The sequence below is a fragment of the Pseudorca crassidens genome, chromosome 8, assembly GCF_039906515.1.
Source record: "Pseudorca crassidens isolate mPseCra1 chromosome 8, mPseCra1.hap1, whole genome shotgun sequence".
In the NCBI taxonomy this organism is placed as follows: domain Eukaryota; kingdom Metazoa; phylum Chordata; class Mammalia; order Artiodactyla; family Delphinidae; genus Pseudorca; species Pseudorca crassidens.
The window spans coordinates 75,595,200-75,622,566 of NC_090303.1; positions in this window are offsets into that span (position 1 = coordinate 75,595,200).

Below are 27,367 nucleotides of genomic sequence, written 5' to 3' on the forward strand. Positions count from 1 at the left end.
TATGCCACACATGGAACGTGATAATTATTTGCATGGCACACTTGGTTAAAGAGACAAGGCTGCTCCCCCTGCCAGCGCAAGGGTCCAGGACAGCAGTATGTTAGGCACACCTGGAACTCTTTTGCTAAGTAGCCATTAGGCTGAAGCTCACCGTTTAGAAGTTCTGTACTTGTGGATGTGTTATCAATTTCCAACGATCATGGAAGGATGACTTCATGCCAGGTTTTTTATTTATCCAAGAAATATTTTTTGAGCACCTACTGTGTGCCAGGCACTTTTCAAATCAAGGAACAAGACAGGGAATAAAACAAAGACCTCTCTCTCATGAAGGTTACATTCTAGTAAGTGAGACCAAAAACAGACAAATAAACCTATATCAGCTGCTGATCAAGTGCTATGAAAGTAAATCCAGCGGGTTAAGCAGAAGAGAAGGTGATGGTACGGATGCAAAGATGGGAGCAAGTTTATGTAATAGTGAGAGAATATCTATTAGTTTCCTATTGCTGCTGTAACAAGTTACCACAAACTTAATAGTGTAAATCAATACAAATTTATTACCTTACAGTTCTGGAGGTGAAAAGTCTAAAATGGATTGGCAGGGCTGCATTCCTGCTAGGTGCTCTGGGGGAATCCATTTCCTTACCTCTTTCAGCTCCTAGAGGCTGCCTGCGTTCCTCAGCTTACTGAAAGCCTCAGTCCATTCCTCCATACTGAAAGCCAGCAGTAGAACACCTTCAGATCTCCTCCCCTTCCTCCACTCACTGCTCCTTCTTATGAGGATCCCATGTTTCTATTGGGCCCACCCAGAGAGCCTTGGATAACTGCCTCATCTCAACAGCCTTAACTTAATCACAGCTGCAGTCTATTTGGCCATGTAAGGTAACATAGTCACATGTTCCAAGAATTAGGAAGTCAACCTCTTTGCGTGGGGCGGGCGTGTTATTCTCCCTATGACTGTAGGATTCTCTGATAAGGTGGCATTTAAGCAACAACCCCCCAGAAAGGTGCAGGAGAGTCTTGTAGATATCAGGAAATGAGGGTTCCTGGCACTGGCAGCAGCAATGCAAAGACCCTGTGGAGGGAGTGGATGCGGCCTGCTTCAGGACTGGGAAGGAGCCCAGTGTGCCTGAGCAGAGAGAGAGGGGGGAATCACGGTAAGAGAAAAGGTCAGAGGGGTAGCAGCAGGCTGGGTGAGGTGTGGAGGGTCTGGTGGGCCGTATCAGGACCACATGGATAACTTCCTTCAATCCTCACAACAACCAGATAAAGTAGCTGCTGTTATTTGTCTCATTTTTAAGTTTAAGAAATGAGGCTTAGTAAAGTACAAACAGCTGGAGGTTACACAGCTTCCAAGTGCTACAGCCAAGTTTTTATCCCGGACTATTTGATTCCAGAGTGTTCACACATGACCCCTCTATGAAACTGCCTCACCATGTTCTGAAATTTGGAGGGCCAGCGTGCAAGGGGACCTGACCATCCTGGTTTATAGGAGAGAGAAGATCCACCAAAGGGAAGAACATATCCATGTCCTCCTGAGTCACTACTTCAGCTGTGACTCAGAAGCCATATTGGCGGGGCGGAAAGCACAGGAGCAAGGCCCAAATAGCTCCTACCAATTCCTCGTGTGACAACAAAATTAAGATCTGTGGTTGCTAGTATGTAGCTAAAATTAAGGCAGGTAGCCTTTTTGTCCTTCAGGTTTACTATCTATAAAATGGTAATACAGAGTCACAAATGTATTTTGCTATTGAAGAATAAAAGAGAGATATTTGGACTGATAGGAATTTTCAAAACAGAAAAAATGGGACTTTGTGCTGTATTAACAAAAGATTATCTACGGCTTCTCTATAATAGTAAGTTCTTTTGGTGCACACGTGCACATGCATGCATGTGTGCACGCACGCGGGCACCCACACACACAGGAGTGCGTGCATAAATTTTCTGATATTTGATTGACAACTTTTGTTAGAAAGGCACTGATTACCAGAAGGGCTTTTATTTTGCATTGCATATATTAGTTCTCTTCCTGTAGCTCAGAGTTTTTGCCATACTCCCTGGTAAAAGATGAGGAGTCTTGGGATGATTTTGCAGGTTGTGTCCCTAAGGGGCTCCTGGAAAGGATAAAAGGTTTCTGGAGATTTCTTAGTCACAGCGAAGTCTTTTTATCCCCTTCTTCCCTGAGTCCTGTGACCAGTGAGTGCAGTGCATTTAGGGGAGAAAGTCAGAACCAGTGTGGTTGGCATTGTTGCTAGAACAGTACAGCCATGTGGACTATTAATAAAATTGTATGTTTATAGAAAATTGGGCAATTTAAAAGCAGAGCTATGTGTTGCTTTCCAAACACCTTCTTGGTTGTTTAGAATAGAATTGTTAAGTGTGTGAGCTGATTCTTTAGTTTCCAGCATTCACAGCTCCCACTCACGTCTTTGAAAATTCCTTTATGGCATCTACTCACGGTAGTCGAATTGCAAAAGTTAAATGATATACACTAAGAAAAAATGGGCCCCCTAGTGGCTGTTGGTGCTTTTGTCATCATGTCGGGAGTCAGGAATCCTGGAGGGACTCGCATTGTTCATGCAACCATGCAGAAACAATACACGGTACTGAGTGTTAGAAACCGTAAAGCATCCCCCTTAAAGTGATCCATATCACAGCTCCCTGCTCCACCCTGTGGTGCATCCCCCGCCGCCCCTATTGCTTTACACATGGAGCTCTGTGGAGGAGGACCACATCACCGCATCGTGACGTCCTACGTCTCACGTGTCTTTTACTCCTACCCCATCCTGCCCCCGGTGAGTGTTTTCCGAGCTGCAGAGCTGCCCACAAAGAACAACAGCCCTGAACAACCAGGACAAGTCCAAGGGAGGTCTGAGAAGTGTCCCATGGGGGAAATGTTGCCTCCAGCCTCCATTGTGAACTGGCTCAATGGAGCAGGAAAACTCCACAATGAGGGAACCAGAGGAAAATGGCCTTTTGTGAAAGTGGAAAGATATCTAGGTGTAGACTTTCCAATTTAAAGGTATGCAACGATACGGTTATTATAAGTTCAATACCTCAATGTTTAGACGTGGCCCATGTCCAAGCCTCATCCCGTTATCTGGCTTCAGCCTTCAGTGGAGCCAGCTCTGCCGGGAGGGAGGAGGGGCCGAGAATGAAATTGGGAAGCAAAAGACGTGTGCTTAGATTTTTCCACTTACTAATTCCATGAACTTGGGCAGCTTGCATGCCCTTCTGAACCTCGGTGTCCGCATAAGGAAAATGGGCATAAAGGCAGAGGTCCCCAACCTTTTTGGCACCAGGGACCGGTTTCGTGGAAGACAATTTTTCCATGGGGCGGTCGGGGGCTGGTTCCGGCAGTAATGAGAGCGATGGGGAGCGGCAGATGAAGCCTGCCCACTGCTCACCTCCTGCTGTGTGGGCTGGCTCTTAACAGGCCTCGGACAGGTACCGGGTCTGCCGCCTGGGAACCCCCTGCTGTAAGGCACGAGTGAGGTCATTCATAGGGAATTACTTTGTAAGCTGTGAAATGCTACAAAAATGTAATCTGTCAATATTAATAATGGGAAAAAACAAAATCAGTGCATTGGCCTTACACTCCTCCAATTTATTTGTTCTGTTTAAATGTAACCTCTTTGCAAAAGAGGTTTAGAGATCTTGTCAATTATTGATGTCATTAGAAACCAACTTGTTCATATTATTTTTAACTGACTGGTAATAATGTAATAGTGCAGACTTGCATTATATACAATGGAAAAAAAAAAAGTACTGACTTGAAATAGTTACAAGGTTTAAAAACTATTGGACTATTATGGACAGCTGACCAAGGAGGGGGGTTGGTTGAAGTTGAGCTGGTGTCTTCCTATCATAATCAGAGTTAGGCATTTCTGTCTATAAAAGGTCTATTTTCCTCATGTGCAAGCTAATTTCTCTTAGACTAAGGCAACCATGTAATTTTTCACTAGTCATTATTTAAATGTAGCACAAAATATGGTGCATGGCATGAGTAACACATTAATTCAAAATGTTTTATGCTGTGTAATGATACCTGCAGGTATGCATGCTACAAATTTACTTTCAATATTTTTAGGTATTGCTGTTCTGTGAGCATGACCTTCCTCTTGTCTTCATTTATTCGTTCTCTTATTCCCATTTTTTTTTTCTGCTTGCTATTTTTCCCTCTCTCCCTTTTTCTAATTCAGCTCTTTGTCTTTCCAAGACCAACAGAAACTTACGGTTGGTCACATTCAATCAGACAAAGTGCTTTAGTCAGCGTACCAGCTCGAACTAATATACTTTGGATGGATCCTTTGCTTTTGAACCCTGCTCTACAATAACGGAGCTTCTCTAAGGTTAGACCTGGAATATACTGTTAGGCCATGTGCTGTAGAGGGAGGGATGCATACATGTGTGTTTGGGAAAAGAGCAAACATCCACGTTAAGAAAAAACAAGGCAAGTGCAGTTATCCATTCAACACACTCTGAGTTAAACAGGAAAGCCGTTGAACATACTAGAAATACACACAGGTAATCTAGCAAACAAGACATGCTGACATTATAAATTGGTTGAGTGACCTTTGATGAGAATTAAAATGCTACACATAGCTCTAATTGAATATTTTTCATTTTGTCTTCTCAGTCAGATAAATCTGTGAAAAGACAGAAGCATATGTAACCTACATCTTTACCCTTAATATTATTGTGACTTTCTGAGTTTTCTCATTAATTAGAGTGATTTTCTCCACATGCTGAAATTGTCAGGGTATGAATAAGAGAAAATGATTTAATGGTATGATTTATTGCAGCAGCACATAACATTCAGAAGTAGATAGCAAAGACCTTTTATATTTTTCTTCTCTTTTCATGAGCAAGCTTTCAGAAAAATAGATGGACAATTCACATTCTAGGACTAGGAAACCTCAGTTGCCAATTTAGTGGCTTCTGCATTTCCAGCCCTGAAGTAATATATGCTATCTGCCCTCCAAAAACACAGTACTGGAGTATAAATTTGATTCTTATATTGCTTGGGACCCAGCTTTAATACCTAAGGATTTTTCATATTCTTGTCACAGGCGCTGTGTGCTTTTCTTCCCCTGTCTTTCAGCTCCAGCCTCCATCCTCTTACTGATCTCTAGGAATCCTAGTTTTTTTCCTCTCTCTATTGTCCCACTCTTCTTCTTCTAGCACCTACCAGAGCCCATTCAGTGCTGGTCACACTTGCCTCTGGAACTTAAAACTCCCCTGGGAAGGCCCTGGCCAGGGTTCTCTGTCCTGCCTCTGAACTATCAGCACCTCTGCTCCGGGAAAGAGATCAGTGCTGAGCTCGTCAGAGCAGCAGCAGGAGCAGATCTGAGAAACCGGGTTCCCTGAGCATCTTTTCTCTTCGTTCTGAGCCTCACAGAGCTGCTCACTGAAGACCCTGCCTCCAGTGGTGGCTGAGATTCCCCCCACACGCTGAACAACAGGCTTCATTAAAGGGCAACTCATTACTCAAAAGCAAGTTCTTCACACATTGACAAGGTTATGATGGATCTCGTGTTACATAAAAAGTGTTTATGAGCTCCAGAAAGAACACATCTGCTTCCGTCTCAACTTGAAGAGACTCTACCATTCAGATGCTCCTTGCGTTTGGCAGACCAACTCTCATTCTCATCACACAAAAATTGAAAGCCTACTTATATGAGGAAAAACTTCCAGTTAAAAGTGAGAATATATTCAGTATGATTATGTCAAGTGGAGTCATGAAATCATTTTTCCATGAAATTGTTCATTTTAAAATTGGACTTATCTGTTTCTTTAAAACATTAAATAAAATGTATACTTCTTGACCTAATAAACAGCTATTTACTTTTTCTAAGCTTTCGACCTCTCCCTCTTCATTGGCCTTTTCTCTGCCTTCCAAAACAGTCCTCTGATCATTCTTTATCCCCTTTGATCTTCTCTTTAGTCAAGCTTTTTGGTCTCCCCATTCCATCCTGCAACCACTCCCCACCTCCCACTTTCTGACTTACCTCCATTAAAACCTTTATCTGGAAAGTCAACAATGGTCTCTAAGATGCTCTCCTCTGGGTAATTTTCAATCTCCTTATTTGTTTTTTTCCTGAAGCATTTCAGGGTTCCATTTTAGTTCATCTTCTCTCCTTAGACTACATTTTCTTGTGTGTTTTCATTCATACCCACAATATCTGTATTAGTCAGGGTTCTCTAGAGAAAAAAACCAACAGGATATATACATATAGATAATATGAGGAGATTGGTTTTTTTTAATTTATTTACTTTTGGCTGCGTTGGGTCTTCGTTGCTGCACGCGGGCTTTCTCTAGTTGTGGTGAGCGGGGCTACTCTTCCTTGCGGTGCGTGGGCTTCTCATTGTGGTGGCTTCTCTTGTTGCAGAGCACGGGCTCTAGGTGTGTGGGCTTCAGTAGTTGTGGCACGTGGGCTCAGTAGTTGTGGCTCATGGGCTCTAGAGTGCAGGCTCAGTAGTTGTGGTGCACGGGCTTAGCTGCTCCGTGGCACGTGGGATCTTCCTGGGCCAGGGCTCAAACCCATGTCCCCTGCATTGGCAGGCGGATTCCTAACCACTGCGCCACCAGGGAAGCCCTTTGAGGAGATTTATTATAGGAATTGGCTCACATGGTTATGGAGACCAAGAAGTCCCATGATCTGCCGTTTGCAAGCTGGAGGGCAAGAAAGATGGTGTGTAATTCAGTCTGAGTCTGAAGACCCAAGAACCCGGTTGGTGGCGGGGTGGGGTGAGGGTCTGGCAATGATGTTAGTCCCGGTCTGAGTCCAAAAGCTCCCCATAACCAGGAGTGCCAGTGTTTAAGAGGAGGAGGCAATGGATGTCTCAGCTCAATCAGAGTGAGGGAATTCACCCTTCCTCTGCCTTTGTATTCTCTTCAGGCCCTTCATGATTGATTGATGCCCATTCATCTTGTTGAGAGTGATCTTCTTCTCAGACCTACTTTACTCAGAGTACGGATTCAAATGCTAATCTGTTCCAGAGACGCCCTCACAGACACACCCAGAAATAATGTTTTACAGGCTAGGTGGGATCCCTTAGCACAGTTAAGCTGACACAAAATTAACGATCACATCAAATATCACCTAAATGTCTAGGACTCCCATATTTATAGTTCTGTTCCAGACCTCTTTTTTGAGTCCCCAAATTTCATTTCTATATGCCTATCAGGCACCTCTGCTTAGAAATGCCATAGCGATGGCATCCCAGACAGAATCCATCATCTTCTACACAAATCCTACACCTTACCCCCATGATGCCTCTCCTGAATTTATCCTATAAATGACACTTTCTTAACTTAGCTGCCCAAGCCGTAGATCAGGGTATCAGCTCAGATCACTATTTCTCCTTTAAAGCGCATATCTTGTCAATCCCTATATTCTGTTGATCCTGCCTCCTAAATAATTCTCATTTTAGGTTCCCATCTCTATTACCATGGGCACCTGTATAGTTCATGACCTTGCCCATTTGTCATTATAGGTCACTTTCTGATTGCCCACTTACAGCCTTACCTCACTATCCTTCACAAAAGCTGCTGAAGTGACATTTCTAGTGTGAAAATCGGATCCCTGCCTCTACAGCTGAAAATTCTTCTGTGGCTTCTGGTTGCGTTCAGATAAAATCTGGAGTTTTGCTTGACAAAGTCTTCCATGATTAGGACCCTGTCCAACCTCCACTCCTACCTGTCTCGCACCTTCAGCCCCTCTTCTCTCTTAACACTTTACATTCTGGAAGTAACGAGCCACTTTTAGTTTCCACTAACGCTTGAGGCATGTGTTTCTCGCCTGGCATGCCCGGCACGTTTGTCTGCCCATTTTTCAGGGCTCAGTCAGACACTGCCTTTATGCAAAGCTATCTTTTTTTCCCCCTTGAAATCATATGTTTCCAAGGTACTTAGACCTTCTTTTATAACTGGAAGGATCCTTTCTGTCTGCCTCTGTCTCCCTATTAGATTGTAACCTTCCTGGAGGCAAGGTTATGTGTTTCCATCTACGTATTTGTACATACAAGTGTCTAACGCATAGTAGGAACCTAATAAATATTTGTTAAATCAATAACTGAATGAATAAATGAGTGAAATCACAAAAACAGCCAAGGACTCTGAAGCTATGTGATGCCAAACTTTTCCCATTTCAACTTTTTATCTTGACTCTGGGCAGACATATCATTAATTAAATTCTGGGTGCATGACAAACCTTATAGAGCATGATTATATTTCTATCTAAGATGAAGATAAAAATATTTGCATGTAAATGAGACAATACCCAGCTTCAGTGAAGCACTCTCTCTCAATACTCCAAATAAACTCCATTACCTGTTGGGAAATAAATGAAAATGAATCCACTGCAGTAATGGGTTTTTAGGCCAATTTTCCAAGCAAGAGCTCATTTCTTGCTGAAAGTAAATATGCTTCTCAAGCTTATGAAATCAGCTATTGCTTACGTGTACACATGCACTGAGGATGAATTCACATCTCATTCAGGATCCATGAGGTTTGAAATGAGCCCTGAGAGTGAGCATGACATCTGTAGGTTTCACAAATTCTGTCTGTTCAAGTTAACAAGCAAACCCTTAAGTTTCTGAATAATTTGAGTTACGAAGCCATCTCACATTTGAAGCATTTGCTCTTGTCTCTAAAGAGAGAACTATTTCTTAACCCTAGAAATTGGAGTGTAAGGCAAAATAGCAGAAAAACGTCCTCATTCTTTTGGTGGTTTTAATTCTTTTTTCTTTCCTTCTTCATTCATTCCCTTCTTTGTCTTTTCAGTTCCTTTCTTAAGTCACCAATGGCAGGGTATGCGAATTTACTATGTGCCAGCACTAGACAAGCACAGTCATTTTAATCCAATTTAATCCTCTTAACAGCCCAGTGAGATGGATACTACTATTATCATCTCCATGTAACAGAGGAGGAAACTGACATAGGCAGGGGAGTCACACAGCTCATAATTGGTAAAGCCAGGGCTTGAACCCAGGTGTGATTCCAAAACCTTGCTTATAACACTCTGTGGCCCACCTCATCCAAAGCATGGTTGAAATTTGTGAGATGGAGAATTATTCCATCTCCCTTTGAACCACCTCACACTCTGCTTAACAAGAATTGCACATATTCTATTATTGTTAGATGACCCTTTACACATACTTTATAAAGTAGGCAGGCTTATAGCTAGTGGTACTGATTCTGGTTTGTGAGATGTAAAAGCTGGCTCAGAGTAGTTAAATGCTCCAAAGAAAATAAAGGGAATAAGGAGGGAACTTTTTAACTTCCTGATCATATTATTGAGAAATAGCAAAACAAAACCAAACTCAAGAAAATGGAGACATTTCAGGTAAAGCAGCACTGGCAAACTGTTTTTTTTAAAGGATAAGATGGTAAATATTTTCGATGTTGGCTTTGCAGTCTCTGTCCTATGTAACTGCTGTTATAATGTGAAAGCAGTCCTGGGCAAGATGTAAATGAATGGGTGTGACTGTGTTTTAATAAAACTTTATTTACAAAAGCAAGTGGTGGGCCAGAATTGGCCCATGGGCCATAGTTTGTTGACACCTGCTTTAAAGTATCCAGATATATTCCTTACATATGTTATCAACCCAGATATTTGGAAATGATGGAGACTGATAGCATTTTAGTCCTATCAAGATTATTTTTGTGCTACCTAGCTATAGCCCTGCTGTTGAACTGGATGTGATAAGAGTTCAAAAGGAGGTGATCTATTTAAACTTTAGAAGTGGCTGTCTGGCAATTTGTGACATCAAACTGTGAAGGCTCAGAAGAGCTTTTGGCAGCTATGGAACTGTGTTCGTACAATTTGGAATTGCAGTCTTAGCTGGGAGGATTGAGATCCAGACTCAAATATAGATAATGCAAAAAAGGTGCTATAAATCTTTGCATTGGAACCAACAAGCAAAGTTTCGCACAACAGTTTTATTGTCCAAACTGATAAATTGTGATTTTTTTTTTCCTCCAAAAACATTAGAAACAAGGAAAATCAGAGCCCTACACACAAATTTCAATTTCATGGCTCTTTATTAAAGTTCTGCTTTATTTTAAAAAATGGCAAGCCTGTTTTAAGGTAGTTGTTATTGCTGCTTTCAGATGGATATGGAATGGTAGAGAAATCTACGGACACAGAGCGTTTGAGTTGGTAGCTGCACTCTGCCAGTTCGTAGCTGTGTGCACAGTTCTTAAACCTTTCTAAGCCTGCACATAAAGTACATACATAGCACAGGCCTGGCACTTGCTAACTACTCAAGAAATGTTTGCAAAAACGATGACGTGTCTCTTCTCCCTGATGTCTTCTTCCTCAAAGGTGTGGATCTCTGTTTTACTAGAAATAAAAAGGAAAACTGAATCTAGATGTTGAATTCTAATAATTGGCTCCAATACCGAGGTGAAAGGCTTGTGGCTATTCCAAATAATTGATCCCATAGTCTACAAATAGCTTCCTCATCTTTACAATCATTCATTACCAGTTAGTCTTTGTCCCCAAGTTTTCAGTGATATAAAAGAAAATGAAACTCTCTTCTTATGGCTTTTTGGTATCATTAAAAAATAATTTGTATGTAAACCTGTGGCACGCATCTAATACTGTCTTTAAAGGACACATGTTGACCTTCGGTGTATTTGTATTCGTGTGTATGTGTGTGTGTGTGTGTGTGAGAGAGAGAGAGAGAGACAGAGAGAGAGAGACAGAGACAGAGACAAAGACAGAGAAAGAGACAGAGACAGAGAGAGAGACAGAGACAGAGAAAGAGGGAGAGGGCAATTGTGCTTCCTCTGGGTAATATATATAATGCAGAAGCAGGGATGGAGAAAATCAAGCTAAAATTTCCTCCTGTTTGCCCCCTTTACTGATATTTCAGGACAGGGAAATACCAATATATAGCAGGAAGCTGTGCACATCTTGTTTACTTTATCTCTGTCCTAGGACTGGAGGCAGAAGTTTCCAAACCCTTATATCTCAACTCTAGATTCCACAGGATTGAAGGAGAGATGAATAATGCACAAAAGACAAACACAACTATAAGGCAATTACAGGTCAAAAAAGAACTGTCCTAAAAAAAAAAAAAAAAAAAAAAAAGAACTGTCCTAAACAGGGTGATGCGGTAGGGCGTATACCTGTCATTTTCTATTTGCCACCCCCATCCCACTCCAATCTCTGCCTTCCTCTTGCTGTCTACTTTCAGTTTGGGTTCAGTCAATGGGAGGCACCAGCAGAAGATGGGAGGGTGGGAGGAGAGAGCGGGAGTATTTTATTCCCCAGTCCTTCTTGCTTTGGCCCTGAGACTGTGGCAGGAGCCACATCCCTCTGTGACTGTAACTCCTGGCAGGCAGCCCCTCACCATGGCCCCCGTTCTCATGGGGCTTAGGTCAGGCAACACTTTTTCCTCCCCATTCTCCTCAGATGGGTGGGAAGGGCAGCTTTGGGTGCTTCACTAAATCATATTTGTTCCTTTAATCTTGCTTGCATTTCTGTAAGGAGCCCTTTCCTTAAAGTCTCTTCATTTGAACTATTTGGAAGTAAATTCTGTTTTCTGTGACTGATATCAGGAATAATTTGAAGGAGGCCTGTACAAAATATTTGGAATTTTATTCTATAGCCCCACTTTCTAGATTATTTTGCTGTATTTGTTTCAAACCTTTCTCCCCATCAAGTCTACTGTCATTTTTATTTCAGAGACTAACTCATGTTCTAAAAAGCTAAAGTCTACACAGATCTGCCCTTATCAGAGAGCAATGAGGTCCCACTTCTACATCATCAACCAATCTAAACAGTTTTTGTATAAATGAATTCTTATGTGAATAATGTTCTAAAAGTTAATTCTTCATACAATAATATCAGAAAGAGAAGCTGCAGTGAACAGAAACTTCATTTTTCATTTTTTCCAATGCAATCATTCTCATTGAGATGTGTGTCTCAGAATCTATAACTGTAAGGCTTTCAATCTATGACAATGTAAATTTCTGTAGTAGTATACAGAGGGCTGGGGAGGAGGGAGGGAGAAGGAGAGAGAGAGAGAGGGAGAGAGAGAGGGAGGGACAGAGAGAGGCTTCTTTCCTCACTTTATAATTTGCAGAGGTCTTTTGTTCTCCCTCTATGGCTAAAAAAATGGGCTCCTCTTTGAATTTTTGCTGACTGTGCTGATTTTGCAGTTTCCTGATTCAATCCACCCTTGGACCAAAAAGAAAAGCTAAAGGAGGGAGAAAAAGAATTTCAGAAACTCACTACTGCCATACTGGTCATTTTTCAAGTTCTGACTTCCCAATATTCCAACTACTATTTAATATTCTAAGTCCTAAGTAGTTTCTTTTTGTACATTTTTCAGTTTTTACATGTAATCAATAGGAGACATAAGCTCAGTGTTCTTACTCCTACTGACTAGAACTGGAAGTTTGCCACATTCATTGATTTTTGAATGTTAAACTAACCTCATGTTCCTAGAATAAACAGAAATTGGCCATTATATATTATCCTTGATATACATATATCAATATATAAAATATATGTCATATCTACCTATCTATACATACATATTGCTAGACTTGATATGCTAATCTTTTGCTAAGAATTTTTGCATTTATGTTCCTGTTTCCCTCCCAGCATTACTGCTTTCAATTCAGTTTTGTCCTCTTCAAAATTTTTCTTTTTGTGTCAGCTCAGAGATGCATTTAAAGGATGTTTCTTATTTATAGTTTATCAAAAATTTTAGTTATTTGAGTTGGGATGCCTGTGCAGGGTATCTATTCTGTCAAACTGCCAGAAATAGAGCTCATGTTTTTTATTTCATGTTATACTGCTTCCTATTTTTATGTGTCGTCTGTTTATCGTGTCAAGTAGTAAAAGATCTCTAGAAGTTTCTTTATATAATAAAAAGATTTCATATTTGTAGAACAACCTGCAGTTTACAAGTAACTTTCATGTTCAACCCAATCACTTTATGAGGAATTCAGGGCAAAACTTATTGTCTCTATATTAGAAAGGAATAAATGGGCTCAGAGAAGTTGACCAAAGTAAGTATGAGGTAGAATTAAAATGATTATTCAATTCTCTTTCTTCTTTACCATATTGCATCCAGGAAGGCCAGAAAGAAATTGCATCCTATAGCAGGATCTGGGTAAGTTAAGTTGAGGGGGCTGGACAATGGGGAACAATTGGAGTTTCATGACATTGATTTTACAGATCTTCATTGGCTTCTTTGTTCTATTGCTAATTGAACGTTCATTCAGTAAAGTGTCTTGGAGATGCCTGACCACAAAAGTATAGCCTTTTAATTTAGTCTGCTACTCTCAAAAAGAGGAGTTTATTGGTTTAGCAGTCTTGATACTTGTATTCAAGTCCTTAAGAACTTGAGAAAAGTAGAATTAGATTTGCAGAGATTGCCTTTGATCCTGAAATACCAATCAGGGAAAGGCGCTGGCTTTATTTCAAGAGTAGGAAAGACTTACCTTTGTTGAAACTCAAGTTCCAAATATAATTTGGAAGTCTTTGGTCTAATAATTTTTCATAAGATGGATGTTTTCTTTTACTATCTCTGATGATAATTCTGCCCAAAGTTTTAAAATTGGAACAATATGCATTTCTCTTTTTAAAAAAAATTCAATATGATACCCAAGCAAAAGATACTGTTATTACACAAATAAAGGTTGATGTCTCCAATGATCCCTCGTCAATTTAATGACCATATGATTTTCCTCATGTGTTCACCAACTATGTCATGATACCTTGAAGAGGCTAGTTTGAGAGGGGCAGTGCAGCTCCTTTTGTTTTACTTAGTACTAACTTATCATGTGCTGTGACATAGTGTAATGTAGCTAGACAAATAGCATCATTAGGTTATACTCATGTCATTAAAAAAAGGATGTTTGATTAAAATATTTATCTTCAATATTGATTACTTCTTTCATGGTTTTTAAGTCTAGTTTCTTGATGATGCCTAGCAATTTTTTTTTTTTTACATCTTTATTGGAGTATAATTGCTTTACAATGGTGTGTTAGTTCCTGCTTTATATCAAAGTGAATCAGTTATACATATACATATGTTCCCATATCTCTTCCCTCTTGCGTCTCCCTCCCTCCCACCCTCCCTATCCCACCCCTCTAGGTGGTCACAAAGCACCGAGCTGATCTCCCTGTGCTATGCGGCTGCTTCCCACTAGCTATCTATTTTACGTTTGGTAGTGTATATACGTCCATGCCACTCTCTCGCTTTGTCACAGCTTACCCTTATGCCTAGCAATTTTTATGTAGGTCTCGACCCAAATGCTACTACTAAGCTCGGACTCTTGTAGCTTAGTGTCTAATACACAAATGCACTCCTCTACAATTATAAATAATTCTCCAAGTTCCCTCTTCTAACGTATTGCTATGATTACACCTACAATTCCACATAGATTCCAGTGGGACACAAGCCATACTTCCTCCCAGTTACTGCAGCCATCTCTGAGTCCATGATGTCCGTCTAATATCCACTCTTCTCAATCAGGTCTTGATATGGCTCCTTGTAATCGTAATCGCGGCTACTATGTTCCAAATGAGAAATTTAACCACCCCTAACGCATCCAATATACAAATAGAAGAAATATTGCATAACAAAAGCTTCCATTTAAAAAAGCTTATTGCACAGGAGCAGGGGGCAGGGAAGCAGCACACAACGACACTATCCTTGCCTTGCTGTATTAGAAAGCAGGTACTTCTGTTGGGAGACTTTCCTTTACGGCAATGGATAATCTACCGGGTTAGTCAGTTTGGCTGGTCTGACTGCTATGTACCAGAGAGATTTGATTTGCTCAGTGTTCTATGCGGTTTTGGTCATCAGGGACATTTGTGAGGATCTTTCTGTTGGGAGATGTATTCAGTTAGGTTGTGATAGCAAATAGAACCAAACATGTAAAGGCTCAACAAGTTAGAAGTTTATACCTTGCTTATGTAATAGTCCAGGAAAGCTCCAGTTTTGCCTTCTTCAACACATGGTTTCCAAAGTTGTCCTGGTGGTTTTCTCCACCTCTGTCTGTTAGAAGTGGGAAAGCGCATGGAGATGCACATGTAGGTTTTTTTTATGAGCCAGAGCTGAAAGAGGGAGACATCACTTCCTCTCATATGCCATTACAGGTAATTTAGTCAAAGAACTACAACTCACTTGTAAGGGAATCTAGGTGGGTACCTGATGAAGGGGAAAAATGATCTTGGGGACAGCTGGGTTATCTTTGCCACTGGGCTATACCTCCTCAGCCACGCATTTCCTTTTCAGGGAGCATGAAGAATGGCCCCAGGCAGTGGGCAGTCGTAGATTCCTTGTTTTTGTGTTTTCTTTCTCTCTTGTTTGGGAATGGTGGTGGTGACAATAGAACCTCCTTAAAACCCTAGGAGACTGCCTAGTAGGAACTCTGTTTGCTAGTACCTAAAGCCAGTAATCTTGCCAGTCAAAAAATAAATTAAAAAAAAAAAAGATTAGCTTTTCTATTACTCTTCAGACTTGAGGGTTTTCAAGATGTAGTATGAAGGTTCTGGGCTGGTAAATTATAAACACATGTAAACTTAAAAAGAAATTTAAATACCTGGAGTGTCACATCCACTAGAAAAATTTTGCTGATCTCGGTACCACTCCTGAATGAGTATTACATCCACACTATCCTATTTTTATGCAAATTCATGTTTTTATCACCCTGGATGACAGTCAAGATATTTGAATCTGGATCCGCTCCCATTTCACAGCTTCACTTCTTGGTGACTCTTCAGCAGACACTGCCCATCCTTCTGGGCCTCATCTTAGTACCTCTCACTTTGGTCTCTGTCTCTGTAGGGTGGGCTGCAGTGATGGGACAGGGCTACATGTCCTTCTGCCCCAGGTGCTCCCAATCTCCTTTGTAACCTGGGGACAGGGGAATTGCCTTAGTCAGGTAGCAGTGCTTGGTGGACATTGAGGAGATCTGACTTCTTAATTCTGGTGACACACTGGCCGGCTTTCAGTGCTGTGGGGACCTTTGGAAGTCCAGAGCGTGCCCAGCAGCAGAATGGCCTCTTTCCGCAGCTGTGCCAGCTGCTACTCCTGCCCCATTTTCTGAAGGCTCTGCTTAGACCACATTGTTTTTCCTCCTGCAGCACCTTATTGAAGGTTGCAAGAAGTAGCCAACCCTCCAAAATCTCAAATTTTTTTTCCCTGTAAAGCTGGAGCTCAGTGAGGATAGCACATCATCTAAATAACTTGGAACAATTAACTAAAGGCTTTGCTACTGAGTTTCCTAACTCAGAACGGAGAAAACCTCCCTGCCCCCTCTGCACCTGAATGTAGCCAGTTCCACATTTTGGATCTATCCGCCTCACTGCCTCTGTTCCAGTTACTGATTTCAGCATCAATTAGGGCTCCATAGGTTGCCAATGGTACAAACCGTGCCCTAAGTAGCTAAACAAACCAAAAACACAGATTCACTAGAGAGCAGTTCTATTTCAATAGCAACGTAATTTGAGGCTCCTATGTAATATAACAATTTCTAGAAGCCACATTAACAAAATAAGAAATAAATGAAATTAATTTAAAAAGCTAATTTATTTATTTAAACAAATATTCAATATATTATAATTTCACATGTATTCATTATAAAAAATCATTACTGAGCTATTTTATAGTCTTTTTTACCCATGCCAAGTCTTCAAAATCCAGTGTTATTTTAGACACACAGAACAATTCAATTTGGACTAACAACGTTTCCAGTGCTCAAAAGCCCCATGTGGTCAGTGGCCTCCAACATGAGGTAGCATAACACTGAAGCACATTGGGGTGGCTCTTTGAGTCCAAGGAATTGCTGAAAACCATCTCTCCTTTGGTATGATGGCTTCATTGTTGTTTGCTTCTGATCTGGTTTCTCAGTGTGCCAGGCTACATGGCTATCAGCCTCTCTGGTTTCATGCACTCAAAACTTCATCATCAGAGAGGAGAGAACTCCTTTTCACTTCCTTACTACTATTCTCCTAACTACCCCAGCTGTAGGTCAAAAAAATCCTTGGAAAGAACTCTGACTGTGCCCATTTCCAGGACAAACAGGGGGCCCCTTGATGAGGTGAGGTCATGTGATTGGTCCAGCTTGGGATGGCAGTGGAGTACTGTGATTGACAGCTTCCAAGCAAACCTCATGACTAGAGCAGGGAAGGAAGAGCTGCTCAAAAGAAGAGGGGTTACTGTAACCAGAAGAAGAGGAAAAGAAGTGCTGGGAAGTCAAAAACAATAAATACATACTACCATACCTAAGGAAGAATAAAAATGGCTATTTATGCAAGTACTATGAGTCTTTTACTTTTTAATTTCAAGCAACAGCTTTAAAAAAATTTATTTATTTATTTATTTATTTATTTATTATTTTTGGCTGCGTCGGGTCTTAGTTGTGATGCGCAGGGTCTTTGTTGAGGCTTGCAGGCTGCTCTCTAGTTGTGGGGTGCAGGCTCCAGGGCATGTGGGCTCTGTAGTTGTGGTGCATGGGGTCCAGAGCACATGGGCTCTGTAGTTTGTGGCACACAGTCCTAGTTGCCCCGCAGCATGTGGGATCTTAGTTCCCCGACCAGGGATCAAACCTGCCTCCCCTGCATTGGAAGGTGGATTCTTTACCACTGGATCACCAGGGAAGTCCCACTGTAAGTCTTTATTCTTGGATGAACTGAACACGAGTACAGATAGTAGTATGTGTGGTTGCTATGTAAAAATTCCACAAACATGTTTGGGATGTCAGGAAAATGAAATTAATACCTTCATTTAACAGCTAACTCCTCAATCAACCTATGATTCACTCTCCTTTTTGTTCCTTTGTTAAAAAATAATCAGGAAGTGAAATACATTGATTTGGTAGTTTAATATTAAATCATAAAATGTTGTGTCCCTAACTAGGAATGAATGTGTGGAATGTCTGAATCAAGAAACAAATTTGGGATCAACAACATTTTTTTTTTTTTTAGAATACAGTCCTGGTGATTGTTTTACAAAAAAAGAAAAAGATGTCAGAAAACCATACAATTCTGATAAGCAACAGATCCTACCAATTCCAGAACCTTGCCAATTACTGTCATTTTGCAAAATCCTTCTTGGAAAAGACTGACTGATACATAGTGAAACCTTGGATCTCTTCAAGTCAAGACAGAACAGAAACTACTCTGGCTGCTATGGCAGTTAATCATTTTAAGGTTAAGGATGATCACTGTTTATCTTCATCCACGGGACCCATGAGTAGCTTCCAACAGTATGACTGTGTGATGCTAATGTTCCTCGTAAATGTTCTGGCTAATGTAAAGGAGCCAGTTTTCCCCAGGATAAATGGTGTCCTAACACACTATAGCTGAAGATGCTCCTATGCTTAGTTTAAATTGGTACTGACTGCAGAGAGTGTCTTGAGAATTGGTGGAGTTGAAAAAAATTCTTTTATATAAATTTTTCCCTTGAGTTCTTTCTGTCTCTTACATGCTTTGTTGGGAAGTCAAAAGGAAATGTCTACCACGATACTGTCAGCTCTCTGGCTCTCTGCATCCAAGGACGTGGCACCTGTGGATATGGAAGGCCGACTCTGATGCATCATTTTATATAAGGGACTGGAGCATCTGTGTATTTTGGTATCTGAGTGGGGCCCAGAACCAATCCTCTCCCACCACTGAGACTGAGGAATGACTGTACCCTCTTTTTTTTTTTTTTCCTTGTGGTACACGGGCCTCTCACTGTTGTGGCCTCTCCCGTTGCGGAGCACAGGCTCTGGACGCGCAGGCTCAGCGGCCATGGCTCACGGGCCCAGCCGCTCCGCGGCATGTGGGATCTTCCCGGACCGGGGCACGAACCCGTGTCCCCTGCATCGGCAGGCGGACTCTCAACCACTGTGCCACCAGAGAAGCCCTGACTGTACCCTCTTCATCACTGGTTAAGCTGTTCTCTAAGCTAAGTGGGCAACAGCATCAGCTTGGTGCTGGTTAAAAAGGGGGGGAGGGATAAATTGGGAGATTGGGAATGACATATACAAACTACTATATATAAAATAGATAACTAATAAGGACCTACTGAATAGCACAGGAACCTCTACTCAATATTCTATAATGACCTATATGGGAAAAAATCTAAAAAATGAGTAGCTATATGTATCTGTATAACTGATTCACTTTGCTGTACACCTGAAACTAACACAACATTGTAAATCAACTACACTCTAATAAAAATTTTTAAAAAGTGTATCTCAGCTGGCCCCACTATTAGAGACCCTGAATATATCTGGGTAGGATTTAGGAATATGGATGTTTGATAAGCCCTACAGGTGATTCTAATATAGATCACACTTTAAGAAAACCAACTTTAGCTCATAAGTTGTATCAATGTAATTCTCCATTCTGATCATATATGGAGGAATTAAGTGAAATGATAATTCCCTTGATGTCAGGCTCTTTCTCAAAACTTCTTTAATCCGGGGGTTCCCAGGGAAGGAAGGCCCTGGAGGAGCTCTAGGTGTCTGTGAAAGTCCTGAGATGGCACATAGCACGTTGTACACTTGTGCACTTTTCTGGAGCAATGCATTTGTAACTTTCACAAGATTCTCAAAATTCTCAAGCACAACATTAACAGTTCCCCACTGACCACTGAATTAAGTACAAATCCCCCAACCTGGCATTTAAGACATACAGAAAACTATTCTAAATTCCCTTTCTAGTTTTTCTCTCACTCCTCTGCACATATTCTAACTAGTCAGAGACTACTGACTGTTCCCTGAATTTGTTCCTCTTTCTGTACTGTCTTAGTCAGTTTGGGCTCCTATAGCAAAGACTGGTGGCTTACACAACAAACATTTATTTCTCACAGTTTTGAAGGTTGGGAAGTCCAAGACCAAGGGACAAGTAGAGCCAGCTCTCTGGTAAGATAACTTTCTGGTTTGCAGACAGTGGTCCTCTCATTGTAGTCTCACATGGTGGAGAGCAGAGAGAGAAATCTCCTGTCTCCTTCTCTTACAAGGGAAATAATCCCATTCATAAGGGTTCCACTCTCATGACCTAATTACCTTCCAAAGGCCCCTTCTTCAAATATCATCACATTGAGGAGTCGGCCTCAACATGTGAATTGGAGGCGGGGCAGGGACACAAACATTTAGTCCACAGCATGTGCCTTCACCCATGCAGTTTCTTCCACCTTGGATTCCTCTTTTTGTTGAAATCCACAATCGTCCATTTTCTATTTTCAATTCCATCTCATCTACTTGAAAGAGGCCCTCCCATTTGGGTATAATTGCTTCCTCTTCTAAGACCCCAAAGAATTTGGTTTGAATCTGTTTTGTATTAGAGTTACTTGCTTCCTATTTTATACTTCTAACTATAGAAGAATTGTTTCTTAATTATCCCTGTAACCACTCCTAGTTCCAGCCCTGCACTTAGCATATGTCTTCCACATAAGATACTAAACATTTATTAAGTTAAAACTAAACAAAGTAGTCACTTTTGGATATTATATATTAATTTCAATAAGCAAAACACTTTTTCAACTCTTCTTTAGGAACTAAAGGCAGAACATGTAGTGGTTTGTTTGTTTTGTATATCTTCAGTGGTGGAAAATAATTGTTCTTTGAGAATGAATTGATATCAGAAAACAGATAAAAAATCAAGGAAAACCAAGTCAGTTGCAGCTGTAGATAAATATCAACATGAGACTGATCTTCACATCGTTTCAAAATACTTGCTCTAAACATTTTAAAGCAGAGTTATATAAACCTACAGCACCAGAAGTCAAGGTTATTGAGGTATAATATACATACAGTAAAATATACCCTTTTTTAGGTGTATAGTTCAAGTTTTGAGAAACTTATACAGTTGTGCAACTACCACATAATCAAGATATTGATTACATCCATCCCACTCAATAGTTCCCTGTGCCCCATTAGAGAATCCTCTATCTCTACTCCAAGTCCCTGACAACCACTGATCAGTTTCCTGGCATTATAGTTTTGCTAGCTTTCTCTAGGGTAAATTATAACGTCATATGAATGGAATTATATAGTTTGTCATGAGTGAGTCTGGATTCTTTTACTTAGCATAATGTTTTTGAGATCGAAGGTGACTTTTACAAAGAGGACATCACTCTTAAGTGCTCATTCTGGCACATTACTGACAAAGTGCATCAGGGAGCCCCATACACATTTCGTACCGCTTGGTGACTGTATTCATTTCCTAAGGCTGCTGTAGCAAATGACCACAGACTTGGAGGCTTAAGACAACAAAAATTTATTCTCTCACAGCTGTAGAATTCTAAAATCAAAGCATCAGCAGGGCTGTGATCCCTCTAGAGGCTCTAGGGAAAATTCCATTTCTTGCCTTTTCATGGTTCTGGTGGCTATTAGCATTCCTGGCCTTGTGACTGTATCGCTCTGTCTCCATCTTCACATGCACTACTCTTTTCTGTGTGTCTCTCCTATGTGTGCATTTTATAAGGATGCTTGTCAATGAATTTAGGATAATCCAGGATGATCTAATCTCAAAGTCCTTAATTATATCTACATAGGCACTTTTTCCAAATAAGGTCACGCTCACAGGTTCCAGGTATTAGGATGTGAGCATATCTTTTGGTGGGCCACCATTCAATCCACTGCAGTCCACTCCCTGGCCCCCCAAAATTCACATCTGTCCTATGTGTGAAATACATTCACCCCATCCCAACACCCCCCAATATCACAACCAATTACAGCATCAAGCCTAAGTTAAAATTTTCATCTAATTATCATCAGCTTATAAAGTTCCACATCTTATGATCTAAATCAACTCAATCAGGTATGGGTGGGACTCTGGATATTACTGATCCTGAGACAAAATGCCTCTCCATCTGTAGACCTAAGAGACTAGAACACAAGTTATCTGCTTCCAAAAGACAGTGGTGGGATAGGCATAAGATAGACAGTCACATTCCAAAAGGGAGAAAAGGAAAGGAATAAAAGAATAACCAGCCCAAACAAGTTCAAAATCCAGCAGAGCAAATTCCATTGAGTTTCTGTGGCTCAAGGCAGCTCTGGGCCCACTGTAGCTCTGTACACATCTGCCTACAGCTCTTGTCTCTGACTCTGAGCCTCTGGCCTCTGCCTTTGCCTCTGCACCCATGCTACTATCCTTGGAGTCACTTCTCCTTTTTCTTGAATGGTAGCACATGCTTGCACCTTAGTAGCTCTATCAGGTCATTTCCTAAAATTTTGGAAATCCAAGAGCCCACTTTTATCTTATCCTATCTCCACCACCTTCATTCCAAGCTGGCCATGCTTCTGCTTATACAATGGTTTTAAAACCTTGTGGGTTTTTGTAGATGTGATTAACATGTACAATCAGTTGACTTTAAATAAAGGAAGTTATCCTCCAAAATTTACCTGGGCCTGATCCAATCAGTTGCCTTAAGAGCAGAATTGAAAGAAGAAGTAAAGCTGTCACTGTTTGCAGATGACATGATACTATACATAGAGAATCCTAAAGATGCTACCAGAAAACTACTAGAGCTAATCAATGAATTTGGTAAAGTAGCAGGATACAAAATTAATGCACAGAAATCTCTTGCATTCCTGTACACTAATGATGAAAAATCTGAAAGAGAAATTAAGAAAACACTCCCATTTACCACTGCAACAAAAAGAATAAAAAACCTAGGAATAAACCTACCTAAGGAGACAAAAGACCTGTATGCAAAAAACTATAAGACACTGATGAAAGAAATTAAAGGTGACACAAACAGATGGAGAGATATACCATATTCTTGGATTGGAAGAATCAACATTGTGAAAATAACTATACTATCCAAAGCAATCTAAAGATTCAATGCAATCCCTATCAAACTACCAATGGCATTTTTCAGAGAACTAGAACAAAAAGTTTCACAATTTGTATGGAAACACAAAAGACCCCAAATAGCCAAAGCAATCTTGAGAAAGAAAAATGCAGCTGGAGGAATCAGGCTCCCAGACTTCAGACTGTACTACAAAGCTACCTTAATCAAGACAGTATGGTTCTGGCACAGAAACAGTAATATAGATCAATGGAACAGGATAGAAAGCCCAGAGATAAACCCATGCACATATGGTCACCTTATTTTTGATAAAGGAGGCAAGAATATACAATGGCGAAAAGACAGCCTCTTCAATAAGTGGTGCTGGGAAAACTGGACAGCTACACGTAAAAGAATGAAATTAGAACACTCCCTAACACCATACACGAAAATAAACTCAAAATGGATTAAAGACCTAAATGTAAGGCCAGACACTGTAAAACTCTTAGAGGAAAACACAGTCAGAACACTCTATGACATAAATCACAGCAAGATCCTTTTGGACCCACCTCCTAGAGAAATGGAAATAAAAACAAAAATAAACAAATGGGACCTAATGAAACTTCAAAGCTTTTGCACAGCAAAGGAAACCATAAACAAGACCAAAAGACAACCCTCAGAATGGGAGAAAATATTTGCAAATGAAGCAACTGACAAAGAATTAATCTCCAAAATTTATAAGCAGCTCATGCAGCTCAATAACAAAAAAACAAACAACCCAATCCAAAAATGGGCAGAAGACCTAAATAGACATTTCTCCAAAGAAGATATACAGACTGCCAACAAACACATGAAAGAATGCTCAACATCACTAATCATTAGAGAAATGCAAATCACAACTACAATGAGGTTTCCCCTCACACCAGTCAGAATGCCCATCATCAAAAAATCTACAAACAATAAATGCTGGAGAAGGTGTGGAGAAGAGGGAACCCTCTTGCACTGTTGGTGGGAATGTAAATTGATACAGCCACTATGGAGAGCAGTATGGAGGTTCCTTAAGAAACATACAACCCAGCAATCCCACTACTGGGCATGTACCCTGAGAAAACAGTAATTCAAAAAGAGACATGTACCACAATGTTCATTGCAGCTCTATTTACAATAACCAGGACATGGAAGCAACCTAAGTGTCCATCGACAGATGAATGGATAAAGAAGATGTGGCACATATATACAATGGAATATTACTCAGCCATAAAAAGAAACAAAATTGAGTTGTTTTTAGTGAGGTGGATGGACCTAGAGTCTGTCATACAGAGTAAAGTAAGTCAGAAAGAGAAAAACAAATACTGTATGCTAACACATAGATATGGAATCTAAAAAAAAAAAAGGTTCTGAAGGACCTAGGGGGCAGGACATGAATAAAGATGCAGACGTAGAGAATGGACTTGAAGACACAGGGAGGGAGAAGGGTAAGCTGGGACAAAGTGAGAGAGTGGCATGGACATATATACACTACCAAACGTAAAATAGATAGCTAGTGGGAAGCAGCCACATAGCACAGAGAGATCAGCTCGGTGCTTTGTGACCACCTAGAGGGGTGGGATAGGGAGGGTGGGAGGGAGACGCAAGAGGGAGGAGATATGGGGATATATGTATGTGTATGGCTGATTCACTTTGTTATACAGAAGAAACTAACACACCATTGTAAAGCAATTATACTCCAATAAAGATGTTAAAAAAAAAAAAAAGAAGAGTAGAATTGAAGCTTCCCGAGGAAGAAGAAATCCTGCCTGTGGAAGTAGCATCAACCCCTGCTTAAGAGTTTTCAGTCAGTGCTTCTTAATAGCCTGCCTTATGGAGCTTGGTTGATGTTCCCTCCTCACCACCATAGTAGCTGCCACCACTTGCTCTCTCTTTGAGGCTCTTCTATAACCCTCCACTTCCCTTTATGCCTCCCACCTAGTTTTAAGGGTTTTACTACAATTCAGAACAAAAAACAAACAGAGGATAACAAATGTAACCAACACAGAGATTTTACAAACATTTCAGAGGGTTGCAAAATCTTAACAGTCATGGTCCTTGACTCACAGCTCTTAGATCCTTCTGAAACAAGAAATAGGATTCTTCAGGGCTTTAATTTACTTGAAGAAGGGGTTCACTAAACACCGCTTCAATTAATCTTTTTTTCTCTAAAGACTTCCTTACTAATTTTAAGGTTGACCAGAGGTAGTGAATTCCTGGCCAGCCCGCTTCTACACTGAGAGATGCCTGAGTATCTATTTCTCATGTCTTTAGCTGACAGGCAAAGTTATATGGATTTTAAATTATAGCCACCTTAATGTTGCTAATAAGTAACATTTTTTTTCTAGTCTGATAGTATGAATATTTTTAAAAATATCAAGATTCAAAGCATGACTGTTTATAATACCCAAGCTCATCGTCATTGATTAGATTTCTGACGGTTCATTTATTTAGAATGACTGAAAGGAACTTTTCAAAATGAATGCTGTTGGTATCATGAATGCTAAGGCAGTAGGCTGATTAAAATGACCTTAGATAGAATGGGCAAAATCTGCTTTATTTCCTCTTTCTATATCAAGAAAGATAATTTTATTGCAAAAAAATGGATACCAGGAAGACTTTGTTAAACAGAAATGCAGCAGTGTTCTACCTTTTGGTGATATCTTCACTACATGAGACGCAAAGAGTTTTACAGATAAATTTAGTACCATAGTATTGCACACAACAGGAATTAACATGTTCAGATTTTGCTTTTCCCCATTCAAGCTCAATAAGCAAAAGAGTGCACGATAAGCTGGTGAATCCTGAGATTTCGTAATATAGACAAATTGATTAAGTCATGCAAAGGTGAATATTTTTGATCCAACTTTTCTGTCTTAACTATGGAAATGAGCTACTGTGTCCATGATGATTTTCCAAGAGCCGATGGGTATCAGCTATGTGGTCACAGGCGTGGTGAACTGTGCTATGGAAGGAAAGGAGATACTGCATGATGGAAACAAAATGCCATTTTCTATTTTTAAGTCTCATGACTGCCCCTAAATCCCTTGCCTCATTTCCTTCTAACAGCTGTCTTTAAAATTGGAGACAATATGTGTCCAAGAGAAAATAAAGGCCAAGGCTTTCAAATGTTCCTCTGGGAATTGTATGCAACAGAGTTCCTTCATGCAGATCATTTATTCTTTAGTTTAAAAATCATATACAGTACAGCGTTCAGGACCATGAAACTTGATATGTAACCAGATTTTGCTGCTATGATTTATGATGATGATAATGATCAATATTTCTCAATTTTCAAAAAAGTCTGAGCAGAGGCTTACGCCTTATGAATATCTAATTTTTAAGGGTGAGTCTCTGTGCACAGAGTTCTTTGTTATAATAAAATAAAAATCAATGTATTTATTTATTCATCAGATATTTATCCCTTACTAGATTTCCGACTTTGGGTAAATCATGTAAATGCTCTGGGTCTCAGTTTTTTTCATTTTTAAAATGGAGATAATAATAAAATATGTAAGTTAAAGGATTATTTGGAATTAACTCACTCAGCCAAGTGCCTTGTTGGTACTTCTTGGAGCATTGCCGGTACTATTAACTTGTGTCATTGTTATCACTGGGGTTGATAATATTATTAGAGCTCCATGTCTCCTAGGCACAGGGCATGGAAGGAATAGATCAGCCATGGTGTCTTCTCTTGAGAAATTCCTTATCTAACAGGTGAAAAGCCAGATAAACATTTAATTGCACTTCATGGTTATACCTGCAGAAACTGAGGCCCGTGTATAGAGTGTTATGGCAACCCAGAGGGGACAGTGTTAACATTTCCTGGGATTAGCAAGGAAAGCTTGGAGGGGGGTCAAGTTTTTAAGCTGAGCCTTGAAGGATGGGAGGGAATCTTATAAATCAGACCAGAAAGTGGAGGAAATTTTTGTAATCAAGTTAAAAACATCTGAGAGATATGAATGAAAATGGCTCAGATACAGAATAGCTGGTAGTTCAGGAAGGATGCAACATAGAGAACATGTGAGGGGTGGCTGGGAAATAAGATATTTTTAATTTATTAATTTCTTTATTGCCTATTTCTCCCACTAGAATTTACATTTCATCAGGGCAAGGACTTAGCCTGTTTTATTTTCTTCTGTATCTCCAGCAACTACCAAAGTACTAAAATGTGGGATAAATATATATTGGATAACAAACAAATTAATTATCTATGAATTACTTGATTTACTTGCCTCTAACATCCTTTTTATCCATTTCCTATACCTCTATGCCAATTTGTTAGTAACTTAGAAACTATACCCTTCTGTGTAGGTCTCATATCTCTCTTATAGATTAGAAGCTCTTCATGAAACACAGGCAGTATTATGGCTGCTGACACATAGTAGATATGCATAAATGTTTGCTGTATTTAAATACTGAAGTGTAAAATACTCCTCTCAAATTATTTCCTGTTTCATTATAGGATATGGATATGAAAGATTCTAGAAATAGGGTAGAAAAAAAGATGCAGAAGGCCAGCTAGCCGTTCCTCACATTGTGCATCTGGAGGCTGTTTGTTCTTTCCTGCTTTCAGAGAAAT